This window comes from Dermacentor variabilis, chromosome 1 (genome assembly GCF_050947875.1).
Source record: "Dermacentor variabilis isolate Ectoservices chromosome 1, ASM5094787v1, whole genome shotgun sequence".
NCBI lineage: Eukaryota > Metazoa > Arthropoda > Arachnida > Ixodida > Ixodidae > Dermacentor > Dermacentor variabilis.
Window position 1 is genome coordinate 95693787 of NC_134568.1, and position 22866 is coordinate 95716652.

Here is a 22866-nt window from a genome sequence, read left to right on the forward strand (position 1 = left end):
TATGAGGGATCACGCGGCGCGCTCCTCATAGGTTTTGCTGTCAGCGCTCACTGAAAACACCACGCGGGAGCTCTCTCGGAAATTTATGTAAGTACCTTCGAAACGAAAGAAGTTTTTTACTGTCTAAATAATGATCTTGGGCAAACTGAAAGCACAGAATCGTTTACAGACGCTATCTCTTTACCGAATACGTACATTAAACGCCACTGTGCGTGGTCGCCGCGATTTAGTCTCCCGAACCGGCTTCTTGCGTGAAAGGTAGGCAAACGCCGAGACCAAACTATGTGAAATATGGTCTTATAGTGTTCGTATATCTAAATGGAGCGTAATAGAATGAAGCCACAATGCAGCGACCGACTGCGTGTCTGCATGCTTGTCCGCGCACCACTTCGCTTTCGCCGCGTGCGCGTTTTCGCACCGTGTCATGAGCTTTAGGCTGTAGAATATGAGCATATGACAGTACACAAGCAGCCAATGTTGCGTGGGCGTTATCAGAGCTGTTCAAAAATAATTTCTCGAGTTGCGTCGCACTATATGTTTATCCGTGTTCTCAGCATGCGATTTCCCGCTGCTTCTTTTTTGGTAATCCAGTGCATTGATTCATAACACAAACATGACCATATGCCATGCGTTCTTTTTTTTTTGTGCTTCTTACCGCTTCCTATCCACTCCAGTGAACATATATAGCATCGACAAGTTCATAGACCAAACCGTCATGACATTAGTCGGGCAGCGGACTCGGGCGAGCGTCTCAGTGCGCGTTTTTCGAACATTGCAGACCGGGGGCCGAAGCAGAAATTTTCCTCGCGTCTGTGCTTGCTGCATACCCGAGTTGTAGCCGATGACTGCCGGTTTTGTTTCGCGAGCCAAGCTTCACGCAGCTTCTTGTCCTGCGGCTACGTATGAATAAGGCTGACACCGAGCTCCGTTGCGTACGTCCGGCACTGCGGCACCGAGCAGTAGTCTACCATGTTGCGCACCTTCAAAGGCAGCCACTACCTATCGTAGTGCTTTCAATCGTTGTAAAGGAGACACTCGAAGCGGGAAAATCCCGCCAATAAATGAGGACCGCAGCGTACGAGGGAACTTAAACTTTCCTTTTCAGCTCGCTTCGGCGCTCCCGAAGCTGCTGACGCGCCCACTATGTCCACGTGGTCCCTAATAGCACGTCACGCCGATGGTGGCGCCAGCTTTTCCAGTGGTGGAGCTATACCACAGCGGAGCTCGAGGCTAATACACGCTGTTTTTTTCTACGCCAAATAACACAATTTGCTGCACTGATAACTTGTGATAAGCGCATGTGCACATCTTCTGTCAGACTGTAAGGCTTGGCAACCAATACAAATGCGGCATCGTGGCAAATACGGCTCACGTCACAAGTAACAAAAATTTATAAAGTTTTAATTACCAATTTTAGCCGCAACATTGCATTTCCAAAATTGAAGGCCGACATTCATATCTTGCCCAATAACAACTTCACGAAAATCGTCGTAGGTTCTATGGCCCGCAGTATTTTGCCTGTGGGCAGCCCTGAACGAAAAGGAAAAATAAATTGTGTCTCAGTGACGCTGATCTCCTTACCGTATTAGAAAAACAGAAAACGCCACCTGCCTCCTTGCTGCGTGGGCGCCAATGTTATGACAATTACGACTTATCTTTATTGCGATCAATAAAGCCTTGTTTTTATTTACTGCTATACGGACAAACGTGATTATCCTAGCTGCGGTACCTTCAAAAGTTTGGGAACAGAATAGAGCCCGCTTCGCGTCGATTCTTGGCGTCACCATAAAAAAAAAAGGACCTCGATGAAGCCCGTGCCTGCGAAACCTGTTGGTCTGCACTCGCGATGGAGAGGGTTGAGGGTTCAACCTCACTGGTCTACTATTTCATATTTCTTTCGCTACTGCCATACTAGGCGCCGCCCGCAGTGCCAAAGTACTGTTGGTTGTAGCACCCAAAACGATTTTGTTTGAGAAATTTTTGTTGAGTTAATAATATGACTTTGAATCCTCAATTCTGGAATTGAAGTACTTCCTCTATAAGTACTAATTAGGGGAATATTAAGGATATGGTTATTACTTACCTGCCATATTTCTCACGCTACCGAGTTCCTAGTAATCACAGACACATAACTTCATGGAATATCAGGAAATATTCTTACAAAATTCGCGTTTCTTTTAAATTCTGTGCTGCTGGCACAGACACTGTACTTGACATGAAGTCACACAATAACAACAGTTTTCTGAAACTTTCGAGGGTAAGAAGGAAAGCGTGAAACATAACGGCAGGTTTCGCAGCGGCTTCTCGGAGCGAGCGGGTAAGAGGAAGTAAAAGCGAGCTGAACGTCGCGGCGCCCGCGACTATATACAGCCTGTGGAGTCATACGCTGCCAAACTCTTCGGCCGCACCGAGTCTGAAGACGATCCAGAGAATCCCATTCGCGACTTTTGACGGCCGCACTTATGCAACGTCGCTCTCAAAGAACGCTTCGCCGTAAACGAGAGCGCCGGGGGCGCTCGTTGAACGCCCTCTTACTGCTGTCTTTGTCCGTCTTCGCTGCGCGTTGTGGACGGAAGAGGGACCCAAGAGCCTCAACGCCTTACTGTATGTTTAGCGACTCCTGCTCCCAGCATGAATGCACGGCACACCCCACATGAAACATTCCGCTAAGGCGAATAGTTTCGCGACCATTTTGGGAATTAAATTTCCTAGCCCGCACATTCGTGCAATTATTTCATGGGGTGTTGATAGAGCTGCAGCCGACAATTCTGCGGCGCAACGCATCGGGTACATGAGCTCGGGCTACTGGATACTGGAACATTCTTTGCCATTTGCGCCCAGTCAAGTCGGCGGAAAAAAGAGGTCTCTTCAGGCATATGACACACCCCCCCCCCCCTCCCAGTGGCCCCTTGCACCCGGGGCCCACGGCCCCCCGGCCCCCCCTGTTGCTACGCCACTAGTCGATTGTCAAAGTAAAAAAAATGTCACGATAGCCTTCAAGAACGCGGCAAAGGGCTTCAGCTTGAACAGGTGTAAGGTCAGAAGAAATGATCTTCTCGATGTCGACGTCAGTACCGTGCGATGACGTCATGGTATGGGCTGAGCTGTCACAATCTTCCACCGTGAATGGCTCGACCTCATCATCTTGCAAAGCACTAATTATAGCCAATGAGATTCCCTGAGGCAGAACTTGCGCGGTTAGCGCGAAATTGACAAGGGTAAGACAGGCGCGGTTGCCAGTAATTGTCAGCACAGTGTGCGGCACGGTAACACCATGTGTAAGTATAACGGCCGGAATTGGTAATTGCCGACAGGTACAGCTTGTGAGTACAATAAGTCGACGTATGTCACAGAGCGAGGCGGTAGGCGAATAAAATCCATGCAGCTCAAATGGCTTGGAGGCGGGTCCACAGGGTCGGCAAGAAGAGGCAAGTCAAGGCGAAGTGAGCCGGCTGAACAGTCAATGAGGGCAGAATGATTGGCAAGGAAATCCAGACCGAGAATGAGTTCGTGAGGGTAATGCTCGATGACGGTGAAGAGGACGACGGTGTGTCTCTCAGTAATGGTGAGTCGCGCAGAGCACATGCCAACAATAGCGACAGTCCCTCCGTCGGCGACTTGTACAACTCGGTTCGGGGCAGGCGTCAGAACTTTCTTGAGCCGACGGCGAAGAGCAGCGCTCATAATGGACACATGCGTCCCGGTGTCAATCAACGCGCACACAGGAACATTGTCGACGAGAACGTCCAAAAGATTCTTGTTCGTGGGTAAGGTGAAGCGAGGATTTCGTGCCAATGTCGTCATTGCAGCTTCACCTCCAGAAGCTGCACTGTCTGGTTTTCCGGTCGGGGGTGCGGCGAGTAGGTTGGAGAAGGAGCACGGCGTGACGGGGCAAGCGAAGTTGACGGCGGGAGGGAGAAGGTGAGCGGGAGCAGCGGGGTCGTGTCAAAGGTGTCGTAGGGTCCGATGATGGGGCGGGCATAGGAGGAGCAAAGGAAAAGGGCGTGTTAGAGGGACGAGGGTGGTAATCAGGAGAATAGCGCGTCGGAGAAGTTCAGCGGCTGCGGCAGTGGCGAGCGACATGTCCAATGCGTCAGCAGTTAAAACAGATCGGCCTGTCGTCCACGGTTCGCCATTCGGAGGGGATGCGCTGTCCATAAGAGGAGTAAGAAGAGCGCGGTGCGGACGTGCGTGGAGAAAGAGGTTCCGAGCGTACAGAACGAATGGATTGCAGGCCGACGTTGGACAACTCTTGACGGACAACGGCCTGGATCAAGGAGATTGTCACCGGAGAATGATCAGGTGACGGGAATGAAGGGGCCGCCGGTTGTGCTGCTTCGAACTCACGACGAATGATACGGGTCAAGTTGTCACATCGCTACGGTTGGTGGAAGAGATCGTCACAAGATGACGTAGCAGCTGTGATGGGAAGTTGCGTGATGTGCTGGGATACCCGGCGGCTTTTAGCATGCTCGAGACGGCGGCACAACATATCAACAAGGGACTGAGGCTGCATGGGGTGCCCTTTATCCCCACAGCTGTTTATGATGTACATGGTGAGGATGGAGAGGGCGCTAGAAGGAAGTATTATCTGTTTTAATCTCTCATAGAAACAGGCGGGTACAGTAGTAGAGCAGCAGCTTCCAGGTTTATGCTATGCGGACGACATTGTGTTGCTACCTAACAAGCAAAGTGATTTGCAACGTCTAGCTAATATCTGTGAACAGGAAGGCAAGAATTTAGGTTTGAAATTTAGTCTTAGAAAATCAGATGTTATGGTATTCAATGAAAATTTCAGGGAATAGACAGTGGAGATACAAGGCCATCAAATACCTCGGGTAAAAGAATATAAATCCCTTGGTATTTGGATAAACGAAGGCAATAGGTATATGGAAACACAGGAAAAAACAACAGTAAAAGGGAAGAGAAATGCAGTCATAATGAAACACAGAGCGCTAAAGGGATACAATAGGTACGAGGTGCTCCGAGCTATGTGGAAATGTGTAATATGGTTCGAGGACTTACTTTTGGAAATGCGCTTGTTTGCTTTAAATCAGGGGTACAATCAGGACTCGATGAGAACCAAAGGTCAGTGGGACGCCTCGCATTGGGCGCTCACGCGAAGACTGCAAATGAAGCTGTGCAGGGTGATATGGGCTGGACTAGTTCTGAAGTGAGGGAAGCTCACAATAAAATTGTTTATGAAGAACGACTCAGGAATATGGAAGAAAGTAAATGGGCTGGGAGCGTGTAGAATGTTTCTGTACGGGAAAAACATTGGTTCACAGTGGAGGAAAAGAACTACGAAGCTTACCAGCAAGTATGCGACCTGTACGGTGGGCAACACAGCAACAAAGAACGTCAAGAGGAAAGTCAGAGAGGCTGAAATAATCTCATGGGTGGCGGCAGTGGAAAAGAAACCTGCCATGGGTAACTACTTAGCAGGATTTACCTGCTGTGGTTGCTCAGTGGCTATGGTGTTGGGCTGCTGAGCACGAGGTCACGGTATCGAATCCCGGCCATGGCGGCCGCATTTCGATGGAGGCAAAATGCGAAAACACCCGTGTACTTAGATTTAGGTGCACGTTAATGATCCCCAGGTGGTCGAAATTTCCGGAGTCCTCCACTACGGCGTGCCTCATAATCAGAAAGTGGTTTTGGCACGTAAAACCCCATAATTTAATTTTTTTTACTTGGCAGTAAAAAACGAAATCAGGAAAGAAACAAGTTACGATAACTCAAACGGAAGCTCATTACCTTTCGAAGCGAGATCGGGATGCCTTAGAACACGCACCTTTAAAGGGCCCCTGAAACGGTTCGGACAAATTTTGTAAACGCGTAGGGTACAGCTTAATTAGAACATTCGCACCACAATTTAAGTGAAGAGTTACATATTAATGGAGCTACAAGCGCTTACAAGTTACCCTCCACCCTAGCCATGCTTTTCCTCCTCAACTCGTTCGCCGAGCGATCGGGGTCTAAGCTCCGGCTTCACTGGCTCTGCGTCACGACGCGACGTCACATCGTCCACTTCCGGTTGTTTTGGAGCCCGCCCTCGACCGCGAGAAACCTCTCCGCAAAAACCCCTACCCAGGTAGCACACAAAGTCTTGAAAACGTCGTATTAAGGGATTCAACGTCTGAAACGGATTTTTGACCAAAATCGACGCATCAAAGACGTTCCAAACAAGATAGCTTAAAAACGAGCGGCGAATACGTTTTGATAACGTTGGAAGCCAGACAGCTTAAAAACGAGGGGTGAATACGTTTTGCAAACGACTCAAAACGCCACCGCCACGGCGCGTCAGCCTCTTTAGCGGCTTCTACAATATTCAACAACCCATCAACGCGATCCAAACTTGCGCAAGGTGGCGATACCGTCGTCAAATCATGTGACCAAGGTGGCAACGTGATTCGTGATGCGGGCAGCCGGGCGAGCCGGGTATATAGTCGCGTCGTCATGGCGTCGTCGCGTCACCGCACTCGCATTGCGCTGTAGTGTGTTTGCGGCTGTTCTGAACGTGCTGCCGCTGCCCTTTGCTATGTCAGTGTTGCAGTGTTTTGCTGTCAAGAAAACGATATTCTGTGATCAGTTTGGGTTGTGCGATCTGTTTGAGCCGGGCATAATAACGTTATCGCACTTGCATTGCGCTGTGGTATGATAGCGGCTGTTCTGAATGTGCTGCCGCTGCCCTTTGTCATGTAAGTGTTGCAGGGTTTTGCCGTCAAGAAAACGACGTTCTGTGATTAGTTTGGGTTGTGCGATCTGTTTGTGTAGTTTAATTTGGAAATCAGTAGTGCTTTCAGTTGGAGGGCGCGGAGTGGAGGGCACTAATCAGCTCAAGTTCATTGTCATGTTATGTGAGGCGCCTTTTCACTGACGCTGTAATTAAAGCGTTAAGGGCAGTATAAGGACGAAAGTTAGAGGGACGAAATCGTGCCTGTGTGTCCCTAGCGTCGGGGTCGGCCGCTATGCGTGATCCTAACAAGAAAGCATTTTGCAGAATGCGAAGAAAGGCGGCAAAATTTCTGTCTGTGCGCACCTTGCCGATCTCCGCAATAGAGCCATCATCGTGGTATTTTAGTCTCCCGTTTAGCAAGAGTGTTGCAGACAAGGGAACTGGTTCAAACAGGCTTTTTTTTTAATGATTCACTACTAGTGCGGTATCCCAAAAGGTGAGGTCAAGTGCTCACCCTATTTTCTTCCCTCGCGCTACAGCGCACTGACAGAATTTTGCGTGCACCATACCGTGCTTTTATCATTTGCGCTTCAGGTTCTCGATTGTGTTTTCGCCCCCTTTACCCACGTGACGGGTATTTCATGATATTACCGGGTACCACATGTGTCCATATATTGTGTCCAATATATAAAACGGCCAAATTCGATTTTATTTGACGCCTCAAATGGTAGTAATGTATTGAGTCCCTTGTAGCTTTGTGCTTGTTATCAATTTTACTATTTGGCGAATGGATACAGCATGTACGCTGCATAACTCGCTTGTGGATACTGCATACGTGAGTCGAGTATGCCCTTGGTATAAAATAACTTGTACGCTTTAGGTAGTACGATTGTTTGCAGTTTGGGACATGTGTGGGAATGTACGCTGTGCGCCCTTCGCGCTTTACGGCGGCCTGCCGAGTTCGTGCGGGTGCCATGTGTGCCCATTGAGTTCGCGAAGCGCTCTCACAGTTTATATATATATATATATATATATATATATATATATATATATATATATATATATATATATATATATATATATATATATATATATATATATATATATATATATATATATATATATATATATATATATATATATATATACATGTGTTCTGTTCGCGCGCTTCGCACAACAGGGCATGTCGCAGTTCTTTGTCCTTGTGCAGCACATTTTCATAGCGTACGTCTGTGCATTATTTGATACCGGTTTCACACGGGTTAATAATGCTACTACACGGGTTAATAATGTTAATGTGCTTCACTGCATAATAACACTGTATAACGACAAATGTGACTTAAGGAAACTAGTGATTACGCAGCCTTTGTCTTTGATTAGACCTTTCCCTCACGCGCACTCCTCAACGAATGTCTCAATCTGAAGTGAACTGAGTAAGGCTTACACTACCTACACACAAATGGCTTGGATTTAAATCTTACTTTGGCTAGCTACCTAGCACATAATGGCAATCACGAAATGGCTATGCTGCGTAACATGGTTTTTTTTCTTCTTATTATTTTTTTTAGTAACGCTGGGGCAGTTTTTCTGGATTTTTATGGTTATGTTCGTACAATCAGGAGGAATTGGTTGCAATACAAGTGTATTCCGGACAAACCTGGGTGGTTGGCAGGTTTGCATACATGATAAAAAAGTAAATATTCTATTAAGAACTCCAATGAATTTTCAGTGTGGCGCAAGTTTGCTCTACTTGGTACAAGTACGTGGAGTGATACCAAGCCATCAGTGTAGGTTGATAAACTGCGAATTAAGTCAAGTAAACCTGGAGAAACACAACTTCAGTAGCTGCTTCTTGAGTGCAATGCACCATCGTCATAATGTAATTGATCTACATCCACTATAAAGCAAGCTACAAAACTCCACAAAAACTCATAATGTAAAAGCACGTTAATTCAAACACTTATGCAAAAAAACATGTCACAGCTTCCAAATTTCAGCCCTTTGAAATAACAGAAATTTGATGGAGGTGTTGTTAGAACTTCATTGCAGACTGTACAGAATGGAACATCCTTTGTAAAGGCAACTCCTGTTACACAAGCATGTATCGCTTCCACATAATAAAGGGTCCCTGAAACGGTTCGGACCAATTTTGTAGACTCGTAGGGTACAGCTACAGTAAATCATTTACACCACAATATGTCTGCGACCTGTACGGTGGGCAACACAGCAACAAAGAACGTCAAGAGGAAAGTCAGAGAGGCTGAAATAATCTCATGGGTGGCGGCAGTGGAAAAGAAACCTGCCATGGGTAACTACTTAGCAGGATTTACCTGCTGTGGTTGCTCAGTGGCTATGGTGTTGGGCTGCTGAGCACGAGGTCACGGTATCGAATCCCGGCCATGGCGGCCGCATTTCGATGGAGGCAAAATGCGAAAACACCCGTGTACTTAGATTTAGGTGCACGTTAATGATCCCCAGGTGGTCGAAATTTCCGGAGTCCTCCACTACGGCGTGCCTCATAATCAGAAAGTGGTTTTGGCACGTAAAACCCCATAATTTAATTTTTTTTACTTGGCAGTAAAAAACGAAATCAGGAAAGAAACAAGTTACGATAACTCAAACGGAAGCTCATTACCTTTCGAAGCGAGATCGGGATGCCTTAGAACACGCACCTTTAAAGGGCCCCTGAAACGGTTCGGACAAATTTTGTAAACGCGTAGGGTACAGCTTAATTAGAACATTCGCACCACAATTTAAGTGAAGAGTTACATATTAATGGAGCTACAAGCGCTTACAAGTTACCCTCCACCCTAGCCATGCTTTTCCTCCTCAACTCGTTCGCCGAGCGATCGGGGTCTAAGCTCCGGCTTCACTGGCTCTGCGTCACGACGCGACGTCACATCGTCCACTTCCGGTTGTTTTGGAGCCCGCCCTCGACCGCGAGAAACCTCTCCGCAAAAACCCCTACCCAGGTAGCACACAAAGTCTTGAAAACGTCGTATTAAGGGATTCAACGTCTGAAACGGATTTTTGACCAAAATCGACGCATCAAAGACGTTCCAAACAAGATAGCTTAAAAACGAGCGGCGAATACGTTTTGATAACGTTGGAAGCCAGACAGCTTAAAAACGAGGGGTGAATACGTTTTGCAAACGACTCAAAACGCCACCGCCACGGCGCGTCAGCCTCTTTAGCGGCTTCTACAATATTCAACAACCCATCAACGCGATCCAAACTTGCGCAAGGTGGCGATACCGTCGTCAAATCATGTGACCAAGGTGGCAACGTGATTCGTGATGCGGGCAGCCGGGCGAGCCGGGTATATAGTCGCGTCGTCATGGCGTCGTCGCGTCACCGCACTCGCATTGCGCTGTAGTGTGTTTGCGGCTGTTCTGAACGTGCTGCCGCTGCCCTTTGCTATGTCAGTGTTGCAGTGTTTTGCTGTCAAGAAAACGATATTCTGTGATCAGTTTGGGTTGTGCGATCTGTTTGAGCCGGGCATAATAACGTTATCGCACTTGCATTGCGCTGTGGTATGATAGCGGCTGTTCTGAATGTGCTGCCGCTGCCCTTTGTCATGTAAGTGTTGCAGGGTTTTGCCGTCAAGAAAACGACGTTCTGTGATTAGTTTGGGTTGTGCGATCTGTTTGTGTAGTTTAATTTGGAAATCAGTAGTGCTTTCAGTTGGAGGGCGCGGAGTGGAGGGCACTAATCAGCTCAAGTTCATTGTCATGTTATGTGAGGCGCCTTTTCACTGACGCTGTAATTAAAGCGTTAAGGGCAGTATAAGGACGAAAGTTAGAGGGACGAAATCGTGCCTGTGTGTCCCTAGCGTCGGGGTCGGCCGCTATGCGTGATCCTAACAAGAAAGCATTTTGCAGAATGCGAAGAAAGGCGGCAAAATTTCTGTCTGTGCGCACCTTGCCGATCTCCGCAATAGAGCCATCATCGTGGTATTTTAGTCTCCCGTTTAGCAAGAGTGTTGCAGACAAGGGAACTGGTTCAAACAGGCTTTTTTTTTAATGATTCACTACTAGTGCGGTATCCCAAAAGGTGAGGTCAAGTGCTCACCCTATTTTCTTCCCTCGCGCTACAGCGCACTGACAGAATTTTGCGTGCACCATACCGTGCTTTTATCATTTGCGCTTCAGGTTCTCGATTGTGTTTTCGCCCCCTTTACCCACGTGACGGGTATTTCATGATATTACCGGGTACCACATGTGTCCATATATTGTGTCCAATATATAAAACGGCCAAATTCGATTTTATTTGACGCCTCAAATGGTAGTAATGTATTGAGTCCCTTGTAGCTTTGTGCTTGTTATCAATTTTACTATTTGGCGAATGGATACAGCATGTACGCTGCATAACTCGCTTGTGGATACTGCATACGTGAGTCGAGTATGCCCTTGGTATAAAATAACTTGTACGCTTTAGGTAGTACGATTGTTTGCAGTTTGGGACATGTGTGGGAATGTACGCTGTGCGCCCTTCGCGCTTTACGGCGGCCTGCCGAGTTCGTGCGGGTGCCATGTGTGCCCATTGAGTTCGCGAAGCGCTCTCACAGTTTATATATATATATATATATATATATATATATATATATATATATATATATATATATATACATGTGTTCTGTTCGCGCGCTTCGCACAACAGGGCATGTCGCAGTTCTTTGTCCTTGTGCAGCACATTTTCATAGCGTACGTCTGTGCATTATTTGATACCGGTTTCACACGGGTTAATAATGCTACTACACGGGTTAATAATGTTAATGTGCTTCACTGCATAATAACACTGTATAACGACAAATGTGACTTAAGGAAACTAGTGATTACGCAGCCTTTGTCTTTGATTAGACCTTTCCCTCACGCGCACTCCTCAACGAATGTCTCAATCTGAAGTGAACTGAGTAAGGCTTACACTACCTACACACAAATGGCTTGGATTTAAATCTTACTTTGGCTAGCTACCTAGCACATAATGGCAATCACGAAATGGCTATGCTGCGTAACATGGTTTTTTTTCTTCTTATTATTTTTTTTAGTAACGCTGGGGCAGTTTTTCTGGATTTTTATGGTTATGTTCGTACAATCAGGAGGAATTGGTTGCAATACAAGTGTATTCCGGACAAACCTGGGTGGTTGGCAGGTTTGCATACATGATAAAAAAGTAAATATTCTATTAAGAACTCCAATGAATTTTCAGTGTGGCGCAAGTTTGCTCTACTTGGTACAAGTACGTGGAGTGATACCAAGCCATCAGTGTAGGTTGATAAACTGCGAATTAAGTCAAGTAAACCTGGAGAAACACAACTTCAGTAGCTGCTTCTTGAGTGCAATGCACCATCGTCATAATGTAATTGATCTACATCCACTATAAAGCAAGCTACAAAACTCCACAAAAACTCATAATGTAAAAGCACGTTAATTCAAACACTTATGCAAAAAAACATGTCACAGCTTCCAAATTTCAGCCCTTTGAAATAACAGAAATTTGATGGAGGTGTTGTTAGAACTTCATTGCAGACTGTACAGAATGGAACATCCTTTGTAAAGGCAACTCCTGTTACACAAGCATGTATCGCTTCCACATAATAAAGGGTCCCTGAAACGGTTCGGACCAATTTTGTAGACTCGTAGGGTACAGCTACAGTAAATCATTTACACCACAATATGTGTGAAGTATCTCATATTAAGAGATGCTACGGACGATTACAAGTTGCCTTTTTCCATAGCCATGCATTTTCTCCTTAACATTATCGCCGAGTGATCAGGGCTAAGCTCCGCCTTCACTGGCTCTGAATCATGATGGGACGTCGTGAAGTATACCTCCGATTGTCTTGGAGCCAATGTGCAAAGCCTCTCCAACCTCTCCGTCAGCCACCTAGCAGTTGACCCCAAGCAAGAGCTATCGAAGCAGCATGCGTTATGAACATTGTCTCGCAGTGCCGAGCGTGTCTGGTATTCCGGTAACCACAGGCGAGCTGGGCGTTTCGACGGATTGTTGGAGGCTTAAATTAAAGCCTCTACATACTACTACTGCTGTGATAAAGCTCTAGCACAGAGCTTAATCAGCCAAACAAGGAGCTAATGTTGCTCTAACCAAATGTAAAACATTTTAAACATTAAGAAAAACAATGTGTTCATGATTACGCTGCTGCCAAAATTTTACACCAGCAACAAAGTAGAATACACTTCATTACTGCTATATTAGTCCTGCGTTTGATTGAACTCTGTGCTGCCAGATGGCTGCACCGTGCAGACTGTTCACGTCTGTGCTTCCGCTCACCTGGTGAAGCGCCCAGGCCCAGTCTGCTTGCGCTTGCGTTCACCTGAATACCGGACACGGGAAACACTATAGTGGTAGTAATCCTCTAGCGTAAAGTCACAACTGCAAATGTATAAATCCTGACACTGATCAGATACCAACAGTCCGATGGGCTGCAGCCACTCCACTCATCTGCTGCCTTGCAGAGGGACACAATGTCGCAGCTTGACATATTGCCAGTCGCTACGTCTGCAGTCCACAACGCAACAAAGTCGAATCAAAGCGCTCGCGAAAAGACAAACCGATACTGACGGCGGAGCTCTCGTCAAAGATGGAGCACGTTGTAACACAAGCAGACGACACTTGATGTGTGCCGGAAGTGTTTAAGTGATCTGAAAAATCGTTCTTGTTCATTCTTTCTATGTTACTTTCTTTTTATAAAACAAATTAACTAACATTCCAACTATTACGAACATCATTTGTTTACCATAAAGTTGGAAAAATTATCGATCACGCTCCCTGGTCAACCAATCGGATAGCTCGCCCCACTGACGTCATATGGGTGATTTCGGTCATATGGGTAGGGGCGGCTTAAAATTCCGCCTAGCAGAGTGCTGAGATCGGCAGCGATGTGCATTTTTAAAATCTTATAATAAATTACACGCTTTACGCAGAGCACTTAGATGTGTCAATTAATGATCAGAATGACCTACTCTAACGACACAGTACGTTTGTAGAAAATCGTCAAAATCGTTTCAGGGTCCCTTTAAAGGGAGATAGAATAAGGAAGAAGAAGCTTGTGCTTGCTGCGGTAAAGCTAGGGAAACGATGGAGCATGTTTTATTAGAATGTGAAGACGTCTGCCCAGCGGTCGATTTAGGCACCACTGACCTCCTAGAAGACCTTGGGTTCAGCGAGAGCAGGGGAAGAGTAAACATGTCCGCAATAGAGATTAGTAAGAGGCGATTGGAAGGTTGGTGGAAGAGAGAGAGAGAGAGAGTAAAACATTTTTATTAATATTTGAATGGCGAGAGCAGTGTGGGAGGAACCATCAGTTCAGGGTCCCTAACATGATTCCGGCCATGTTTCGAGCCCGTTGTCTCACAGCTCGGATGACCTCGGGAGGTCCGTCGCGGAGGGCATCGTCCCACAGCTCTTTGTTGCGTAGGGGGTAAAGGAGAGTTGGCAACGGAGGAAAGAGGTTTGCATTGCACTCAGTGGTGACGTGGAAGATTGTGGGCGAGCTGCCACAGCCAGGGCAACGATCTGCATAACAGTGGGGGTAGAATTTATTGAGAGAGACAAGATTTAGAAAACTTGCGGTTTGTAACTGGCGTAATGCTACTGCTTCCTCCCGCGAGAAGGACGGCGGTGGTGCGGCGTGGGTGCGACGAATGCGTGTATAATGACGGAGTATGTCTTTGTAACGGAGCAAGGGATCCCCCCACTCTGAACTAGTCGCATCACCACGCCGAGTCGCCCGGAGAGAAATTTCTTGGGCAACCGTATGTGCGCGTTCGTTACCCGGCAGCGAGGTATGACCAGGGGTCCAGAGTAAGTGGATGCGGGGAGGTGTGGTTGGTGTATTTTGCGGGATCTGTTTGAGAATTTGATGCGCCGCTCTCGGGATGCCATGTCCTGATAGGAACGCCCGGCATGCCTGTTGCGAGTCCGTCAATATATACACTTCCTCAGGAACACAGATGGCGTATCGAATTGCAAGAGCAACACCGAGAATTTTTCCGTAAGCGGCATTTGTTCCGCGCATTGCAGCAGAGTCCCTCAGGGATTCGGTGCCATCCAAAACTACCGAGGTATAGCACTCTTGAGTGCGTGATGTGTCCGTGTATAAAGTATGTGTTTCCGGGATGTTTTCAAGCACGCGGCCAATGTATCGTACACGGGCTTTGCGCCGCCCTTTGTCATGCTCGGGGTGCATATTACGTGGCAATGGATGAATACTTAGTGCTTGGCGTATCGCTGACGACACGATCGTTGGACGACTTTCAGACTCAAACGGTGGGACAGAGTATCCTAGCCGTGTGAGAAGATGGCGGCCAGTATGAGTGAGTAGGAGGCGCTGGCGATGGCTGACCCAATGTGCCTCTAGCAGCTCGCCTAGTGTGTTATGTGTCCCTAAGTTAAGGAGACGGTGTGTCGATGTGTAGTTCGGGAGGCCATGGGCCAGCTTCGTCGCTTTGCGAATCATTGCGTCTATGCCAAGTTGTTGCGCTTGGGTCAGCCGCTGAAAGAGAGATGGTATATGTAAGGCGGCTGATCACGCATGCCTCCACCAAGCGCAGCAGGTCCTCTTCTCGAAGCCCCGAGCGCCTGTTGGAGACCCTCCGGATCATGGCCAGAATTTGCTCAATCAGTCTGGATAGAAGGGAAACAGTGTAGTTTGACCTGCCATCCGCTTGCACGTGTAGGCCGAGGATACGAGCACGATTAACCTTTGGTATCGGTGTGCCATCCACGTGCACAGTGATAGGGGGAGTAGAGGAACGGCTCCGGGGGCGAATGATCATGAGCTACGACTTTTCCGGAGCACTCCTTAAACCGCATTTTCTCGCGTAGTCGGAAACTGTATCGACTGCTTGCTGCAGTCGGTCCTGGATGGCTCCGTCGGGACCGTGTGTCGACAAGATAGTAATTTCGCCCGCATAAATAGCGTGGGCGACATCAGGGATCTGGTCGAGTAGCCGGGGGAGCCCTGCAAGCGCGATATTGAATAGCGTAGGGGAAAGAACTGGGCCCTGGGGTGTCCCACGTCCTACAAGGCGAATCGTACCGGATCGATGCGGTCCCATTCCTACGGTGGCTGTGCGATCTCGAAGAAATGCGCGGATATAGTTGTACATACGAATTCCACAGTGTGAATGTGCAACATTGCGAAGGATGAGGTCATGTTCAACATTATCGAATGCCCCTTTTAGGTCTAAGGCGATGAGTGCTCTCGTTGGGGCGGACGACGGAGGTCCTATGACTTTCTCCCGCAATTGTAAAAGTACATCTTTGGCAAACAGATGAGCCCGATATCCGAATTGAGAGTTAGAAAAGAATGATTTTTCTTCGAGGAAGGGCTGCAGACGCCGCAAGAGTACATGCTCCATGAGCTTACCAATGCAGGATGTTAGGGAGATGGGTCGTAAGTTTTCAACCTTAACAGGCTTGCCCGGTTTGAGGATGAGTGTGATGTCGGCGTGTCGCCATGCTTGGGGAAGCGTGCCCTTGCGCCAGCAATCATTGAAGATAAGGGTGAGGTGGTTAATATCCGCGTCACTGAGGTTACGAAAGGTGGCGAAGCGGATGTGGTCGGCTCCCAGTGCCGTGTTGGGGCGTAGGTTTTGTAGGACCACCCGCACCTCGTCAGATGTGATGTCTGCATCGAGCAATTCGTTCGTCTCGCCTACATAAGGATAGTCAGGGTACTGTGGCGGCGGGCCTGTGGGTATGAAATGCTTGTCTAGCTCTCTGAGGAGTGTCGAGACATCGTCCCTGTACTCGTGCATTAGGATGTGCAGCTGTGGAAATGTTTTTCCCTTTGTTGTGGTGGGATCTGTGAGTGAGGGAAGAATCGACCACGTTTTTGCTGTGCTCAATGTGCCTGAGAGGCGACCGCAAAATCCTCGCCAGTTATTCCTCGTAAGGATCTCTGCGTACTCCTGAGATTCCCGTGTAATTTGATCTATACGTTTCCTAAGCTTGCGGTTGAGGCGTTGTCGTTTCCATCGTCGTGTCAACCCTTTGCGGGCGTTCCAAAGATGAAGTAAATGCGGGTCTATGCCTGGTGTCTCGGTTGTGGTGCGCAGTGTGCTCGTGGTGGCCTCTAGATCTTGTGCGAGAGAGTCAAGCCAGCGTTCGTACCCTTGGCGCTCAGGTGGGTCCTGGCGACGTTCCCTGAATTTCGCCCAATCCGTTATACGCACATTTCGCTAGGGCCTGCGCGCACCCCGTAATGACAAGGTGGTCACCACGATGTAATGGTCACTACCAAGGTGCTCCTCTAAAGGCCCGTGCGCAAGGACTGGGCCAGTATTGCGCACGAAGGTAAGGTCAGGGCAGGTGTCACGAGATACGCTGTTACCCACCCGAGTGGGGCGCTCTGGGTCGGTAAGCAGTGTGTATCTCATGTTACAGATGGCATTTCATAAGGGGGTCCCTTTAGCCTGCGATTTAACGTAACCCCATGCAGTATGCGGAGCGTTAAAGTCGCCGGCCACCACACAAACCCGTCCAAACCTACCAAATTCTGTTAGTAGGTGCTGAAAACAGTGCGTTCGCGAACGGGGGGAACTGTATGCATTGAGTATAAACAGACTCTCGCTGCGTCTACCTTGCGTAATTATTTCCAATATTTGGCGAGGAATGTCAATATTAGTGGTATGCATGCGACATGTAACATGTTTCGAAACTAAGGCTCCCACAAGAGGAGAGACACCCGAGAGCGCGCTGTAGTCGGATAAAGAAGGGGTGCAATTGACTTCCTGTAAGAGGATGACATCGGGAGGGTTCGTGGATGTGGCGATATACTGCTGTAGGGAACCTCGTTTTCGGCGGTATCCCCTACAATTCCACTGCCACACCAGTAGTTGCTCCGCGTTACGCGGCGCCATCATCATCGCGAGAGGAAGCAGGCGGTCGTGCATAGGGATGCGGGCGCCGGGTGCCCACATTTGAAGGTTGCGGCTGAGAGCCTTGGTCGGAAAGCGCGCTTCCGTTGTTACCGCTAAGCTCAGGAACTTGCATGCGTGCGAAAGTGCACTCTATACGTGATTTCACTTGCTCCGTAATCCATATTTGAAGGGCCTCCATTTGACGTTCTATCCTGTCCAGAGCCGCCTGCATACTAGTGCTCATGTCTGCCACCAGCGCGTCCATTTGTTTTTGCAGGCGCTCACAGCGCGCCTCCATGTCATGACGTAGGCGGGCTATTTCTATTAGAGGATCGGGATTTGGTAACGAATTGGTAATAGGGGAAGGGGTAGGGAGAGATTTACGGGGAGGAGCGAGCTGTGGGAGACCCTCCGCCCGACCTACCTCCCGAGGCGCCTCCATTGCTGTTTTCTTCTCCGGGGTCCGCTGCACCCCTGAAGGGACCAGGGTCAGCTTGGCTGGGGCGTTGGTCTGCAGGGCCTTCTTGTAGGGTTGTTGGAAAGATGGGGAAGGAGGGCGCTTCTCTGGGAGGCGCACCGATGCCTCGCGGGATCGGGACCGAGACTTGAACTTTGTGGGGTGTTAGGGTCTCAGAGGAGTACCGACCACCGCGAGTTCGAGCTTAGCGAGCCACAGGGCCGCGTCAGCCGTCAGCCTCTAGCGCCGCTTCGCGCGAACTCGGGCCACAAGGGGCTACCGAGCGACGCACGCAAGAACACAGTATTGCCCTAAGTTGACGGAAACCGTGTATTGTCTCCAACGGCACCCAATACTGCACGAACGCCCAGTCCCGGGACGGCGGGGAACCAAAGGGGTCCCGCACCAAGGGCGAAAAATACAGTTAGGGGCGCCTGTAGCACGTCGCTGCGAGAGCACAGGCTCAAGCTGGGACGCGCCGCTAGGAAAAAGTCCCGGCGGCTATGCTACTTGCTCTCGCGATAACCGATGGGCCAACTCGCGAGAGCTCGGGCAATCTCCTTCGGCTTGGGCCTCCGATGAGTGCGACTCGGCGTGGTACGACCTCGCGCGAGCACTAGGCACCCGTTCTTCGGCTTAGCGTCGGGATAGGAACAACACGAGGTACGCGCTCCCCGCACGGGCAAAGGCACCGTGTGTGAGTCCTAGTCACAAAGGTGTCGGCGGACGAAAGGAAGCATGTACGTACCGGGCGCCGTCCCAAGGAGCAATACAGTCGCTACCGTCACGGTAGTAGCCACCAGGGGCCGCTCCGTGACGTCACTAGCTCCGCCCTCACCGCGAACCACCGCGAGTGGAGCGCCACCGCTAAAACTAGTTCGGAGTCAGGACGATGTAGCTTACGGATTGCAGAACAAGGTGAAATGCGCCCGCGCAATGGCGCGTCGTATTCCCCAAATCCCCACAACTTGCGACGGGATCTCGAACGGGTCTCCGACCGGACTTTTTTGGTCTCCTTCGTTGGGGCGCGCGACGTTCGGGTCTCCGCCGTATCTGTGGTAGTGGTCGGGTCGCTGGAGGGTTGGAGTTCACGCTGATCTTTCTCGAGAGCTTTCCGCACCCAAGCTTTGTTCGGTGTCTGCCTAGCACGCCGCGGGCAGTTTGGATCCGCTGTAGGGCGGGTCCCGTCACAGGATCTGCAGTGTGGGGTGCACGGATGTGACGGGGTGGGGTTGTCAGTCCCGCACGTTGCGCAAATGACCACGTGCGGCGTAGGGCAGTAATCAGCCCAATGGCCGAGCTTGTGACATATCTTGCAGACCAGTTGGCGGGGTCGATGGGGGGTAGCAGCGGAGTTCTGCACCATAGAAACGCACGTACCGAGGCACTTTAAGTCTTTCAAATGTTACCAACGCAACGTTGGTTTGACCCATCATTTGTGCTTGAAGTATTTGAGTTCCAGGAGCAAAAAGCTCATCCACTAGCTTGGAAGACGGTGTACCGCGCTAAGGCCAGGAACAATTCCCTTGCATGAGTTGTCTGGGGCCGCAAAATATGTTGTGATGGGATAGACCCGCTGACCAAGGTTCAGCTCCCTCACCTTGTACAATGCGTCGGCTACGTGTGACTGGGGTGTGCTGATGTTTGCCAAGTTCTGCTGAGGTCGCAGTCAGAATATGATGTCCTGACGATCCTCGGTGGTCAAGCCGGCTGCACTCCATAGAGCACTGGCGAGTTCTGAGCGCGTCCACTTATCGAGACAAAGTGCTCCGTGAGGCCGCAGAATTATCTTTTCAACGTACAAAGGAAGTTTAAGCAGGTTCTGATTCCGACTGCGGTTGCGTACGGTAGGTTGGTAGGTCGGACACTGCTTCGCGTGGACGTCGCAGACATCAAGGATTACACTGAGAATGCAACGAGCTCCGCGACCCCCGAGCAATCGAAAGCCTACAAGTCGATGGAAGGCCACAATCGAGCGGCTGGGTGCAGCAGCCGCGCGCGTCAAAGTGTTTGTGTAACATGATCGCCTTCATTACGGAATTTACTCCGCGTTGTCCACTTGCGTCGTCAAAGGATAGCGTTAAATTTGCTTCAATGAAAAAAAAAGACCCCCCCCCCCCGAGAACTAAACACTGATTTTACACGTAGCCTTTGTAATTTTTATGTTACGTCAATTATTCTGGTCTTGCCAAAACATTCATTTTTTTTTTGCCCTCCCAGGTTTGTCAATCCCAATCATTCGATGAAAAGCTACTCCCCCCCCCCCCCCCCCCCGCCATGGCTTCTCGCAAAATAAAACGGCGAGGTGCTGACAGCACAGGCCTGGCAGAGGCGTGCTCGCACATAGCTGCTGTGCTCTTTTACATTAAGGTTGCAGTTCAGAATAGACATAACCACGTGTCGAGAGGAACCAAATCTGGACAACATATTCCTATCACCGAGTTTCTTTCTTGTGTGACTGCTGCATCCGAACATAGCACAGTTCACCGCGACACCGAAGCTCAGTTGACGCACGGCCACGCCGGAGCGTAGTCTGTTTGGATGCGTAAACATTGTACGTAGACCTGTTCGTAGACGTAGAACAGCACTGCGCACGAGACACTGAAACGTCCTGCTTATATATCAGCGACTGTATAGGAAAATAAGGCGAACGGCAGGCCAAAAGCTAGAGTTCAGATGTTCGGGCGAGTAAGACCGCTGCCATTTTTTTCGATGCTCCCCGACCGTCAACATGGCGCCGCTGCTCCAGCGACACTGTCGCCGCCTCGCGGGTCGAGCTCAGTGCATACCTCCTATACTGCCTAATACCTAGGTTAAATAATAAAAAAAGAAAAAAAAACTCGATGAACTCCCACAATCAAATTTTCTGATCCCCTATTGCGAACTGTGCTCTTGTACGTCTCCGTTTTTTGTCGTTCCCCTACTTTTATTCCACCAATCCTCCAATCACCTTTTACTAATCCCTGTTGCGAACATGTTTACTTTCCACTGCTCTCGCTGAACCCAAGGGTTTCAAGGAGGCCAGTGGTGCCTATAAATTTACGACGTTAGGATGGATAGTTGGGCGTGTTGGTTAAGCATGATCTGAAGTGAAGGCGCTAAAATGACGGAGGACGAAGAAGAAGGCGCCCTGTGTGTATGTGTGTTTCTTCTTCGTCCTCCGTCATTTTAGCGCCTTCACTTCAGATCTATAAATTTACCGCTGGGTAGACGTCTTCACATTCTAATAAAACATGCTCCATAGTTTCTCTAGCTTTACCGCAGCAAGCACATGCTTCTTCTTCCTTCTCGCTTTGTAGGTGCGTGTTCCGTACGCGCAAAGCGCCGACAACGCTGCCTGTCGCCAAGGCTGCGGAGCGTAGGCGGGCTTGGCCGAGCACTGTTCCCGTCAGCGCCTATGAGCGTGCTGTCATGTTAGCGTTCTTGGTCGTAATATAACGCTTTTGTCAGCCTTCAGCGATGTGTTGAAGCAACTTTTGCGTAGTTGGGCGCTTTAACAAGTGCGAAAACTCGTCAGGTACACACTGTTGTGCCATTACCACAAGCCCGGATTCCGAATCTGCAAGATGGAGAATTTTCCTGCGAGCGCCCTTTGGACAAACCCGGGGCTGCGCCGAAAGGCACAGCGCCCTAATTCTCCCTTGACAAGTCAAGATGCTGAGCCGTCAGGCAGTGGTGTCCTCCGGAGAAGCATCGGCGGGCAACATGTTCAAACGTGTCGCCAAGTGCCAGACAGCCCGGCGCCGTACCTCCCCTCCCTGGAGGTCACCGCGCCCGCCAACTTTGAACGGGGTGGCCAGCGTGGTCGCTGGTTGGACCTCTTCCGACGACCGTCGAGTGCTCACTTTGTATTTGGCCGTTTGAGTGACAATGGTTTCTGGGGGCTTATAAGCCGCGGCGCGCCGCCTGGAAAACCGGATCCGCCGACCCACCGGGAGCAGAGTGCCGCTCTCGACTGGAGTGAGATCTGTCACGCGTTTTCACCGGACGTCGCCGTGCGAGAACAGTCGCGTTTGCTGTGAGCTCTCGGCCCCAGTGCCGATCCCTTCATGTCCTGTATAATGACCTGTATATAGTGTATAAAGTCCCTTTTGTTATTCTCACCGACGCCTGACTCGGAGTCTTCGCTACCAACGCTCTGTCACGAAACGGGTGACGAGCGCTACGGGACCACCTCAAAGTCGTAACAGTGGATGGCAGCTACGGGATTGACCGGCATCAGCTACCTCGGCGCGGTGAGTGCCTGAAGTTTACCTCAAACACCAGACTTTCTCTGACACAGGTTATAGTAGCTTAGGGAAGGATTTGGTGTTGCATTGTGATAACCTTGTGTGTTTCAAGCTATATAGTAAGAGTGTTTTGAAAACCAGGGGATGCTGAGGGGGTAAACAGGGCAGTGTGTGAAATACTTGCATATGTCTTACTAGTAGCATTATAGTAGCGTACGGCAGGTATATTCAAAAAGGGTAAACAGCAGGAGGACAGTGTGAACGATGGAGAAGTACAAGGTGAAGGAACTTCTCGAAATTTGTGAGGAGTTGGGCATTGAGTTGGGCTCAACCAAAAGAAAGAATGCGATCCTTGAGGTCATGAGGACTGGGGACGTAACGGCTGAGGAAGCCGCAGAGGCCTTGGCGGGTATCAATGAACGTCGGGAAAGGGAGGAGAAGGAACGTTGCGAAGAGGAAAGGAAAGAAAAGGAACGACGGGAGTGGCAGGCAGAAAAGGAACGTCGGGAGTTGCAGGCAGAAAAGGAACGTCGGGAGTTGCAGGCAGAAAAGGAACGTCGGGAGTTGCAGGCAGAAAGGGAACGTCGCGAGCACGAGCTTAAAATGAAAGAGTTG